We start from the raw sequence: 2,310 nt of genomic DNA, 5'->3' as shown, positions 1-2,310 counted from the left end.
GACCTGCTTCATGACTTGCTATGAGTTGTGAGTTTCTTTTCCACAGATCACTGTCACTTGGCTGCTCTGCCATAGGCTTTGAGCATCCTACTGGATTCTCTGATTTTACATTTTACCTCTGAAGGAAATGCAGTTCCTGACTAATTGGATGCACTATTACCAGTGATTGAAACTAGGAAGCTCCTCGCTCTAGAAAAGAAAAGAAAGAAATCATCCAAAGGGATTCGATCAATTCATCAAAATGTTCAAATCCTTTACAAATCCAGCTCTCTTTATCTTTTCTACTGCAAGAGATTTATTTTGTTTGTGAGCATCAAACTTGCCTTGCAGTGAAGGAAAGAGAATGAGTTTATAAGAGAGATGCTTTTAGCTGGCAATGCTCAGATCATTTCTTGTGCTGCAGATCGGAAGGCCTAGTACAGTTTGAGAATTACGTTACTGTGCTAGACCAATTCATCAGAGTACTATTCCCAGATATTCTTGCAGTTCTAATTAAATCTGTGTCCTCTTCAGGTATTAAAGTAGGGTGACACAAGACATCCCACAGTGTGTGATACTATAACCAGATTTAATCTCATAAATGGTGTTCTTCGCCAAAGTCTCTGTGACAGTCTTCCTCCTCTGTAGGCTAAGTCTCATTCCTAAATGTATTTTCTATTAGTATTTTGTATCATTTCAGTCAGGTTCATCCAATCTTAAAAAACAATCTATTTGTTTAAACATGAAAGGCTATCATGTACAAGTGCATTTTGTGCATTACTACAAGTGCATTATTATACAAGTGCATTATACAAGTGCATTGTTATGCTAAGAGACAGTCACCTAGATTGGCATTCAGGCATGTGGATGGGGAGTGATGCTATTACGGATGGTGTTTCTCTTTCAGGAATAAAAGGTGGGCTTTGTTCATAATGTCAGATAAGCCAGCACTGAACTCACTCGCTCAGCTTTTTGTACCTGATGTGAATTCAGGCATGAATACATATCTCTTGCAATTCTAGTAATAGAAGACCTAACTGCAGCACTAAAGACTGCAAGGTTATATGAAACAACTCTATTACTATTACATTCTATAAACCAAAATCATCCTGAGTTCACTATTAGGTCACTTGCTGGCAGTCATCTTATTTAAGAAGGGAAGTTTTCTATAGTCTTCTATGGCTTCTGTATGATTTTCCTTGAAAGAAACATAGGAGGCTATGGAATGGGAAGTAAAGGATGTGGTTTAAAATGGCACAGGTGATCTTGATTTATTCTGGCAACAGATTCAACCCTAGTTTGTAAAAGCAATGTGTGTTTCATTATATGGAGCATTGGCAACTTAAAATACTTTTCCTTTGCTCTGTCTAATCACCTCGTGAGCAGCTGCAAAATATAGAACATGGCTACTGCTGGTGAGGGCAAGTATGTGACCAAGCCATAAGCAGTTTAGTGTTTTCTTACAGTGATGGAGACTCTGTGGAATCCCATCATGATAGTGAAGCCATCGTGCCACAGCAGAGTGGGAACTCGCTTGGCTCACAGTTCGTGTTGCCTGTCTTTAAACACAACAGGACGTCTGAAAGGAGATAAAAGCTTTTCCCCTGATTGGCTGAAGCAATCTTCTGCTCTGTCACTATTTTCTGTACTCCATATGCACAAACACCATATCCTACTGTCCACTGAGGCAGTGTGCAGGGCATTTTATGGAAAGTTAGAGGAGGTCCAGAGGAGACCACAAAATGGATCGATCACAGGGCTGGAGCACCTAGCCTGTGAAGACAGGGTGAGAAAGTTTGGGCTATTCAGCCTGGAGATGAGAAGGCTCCACAGAGACCTCAGAGCAGCCTTCCAGTATTTGAAGGGAGAGAAGGAGATCTGAGGAGGGACATTTTACGAAGGCCATGGAGTGAGAGAATGAGGTGTGATGCCTTCAGATGGAAGAAGCTGGATTTAGATAAGACATTAGGAAGAAATTCCTACATGAGGGTGAAGAGGCACTAGAACAGGCTGCCTAGGGAAGCTGTGGAGGCTGCAACCCTGGGACTGTTCAAATCCAGGCTGAATGGGGCCTTGAGCAACCTGATCTAGTAGGAGGTGTCCCTGCCTGTGGACATAGTTGGACTATTTTGCGATTCTATGAAAAGATCTCAAGATGGGAGAGAATTTCCATACATTTGTTTTAATGTCTCTGGCATGCAGCCCCTGTGCAACCATCTCTGCATTGGACGGAAGGGCAACGAGGATTCAGATTTTGCTTTCCTGAGACTGTTTATTGTACAATGGCATTTTAGATCTTAAAGCCATTTGCTGTGGTCCTTACTGCATTAA

This window comes from Pogoniulus pusillus, chromosome 27 (genome assembly GCF_015220805.1).
Source record: "Pogoniulus pusillus isolate bPogPus1 chromosome 27, bPogPus1.pri, whole genome shotgun sequence".
NCBI lineage: Eukaryota > Metazoa > Chordata > Aves > Piciformes > Lybiidae > Pogoniulus > Pogoniulus pusillus.
Note: the sequence above shows the minus strand (reverse complement) of the source record.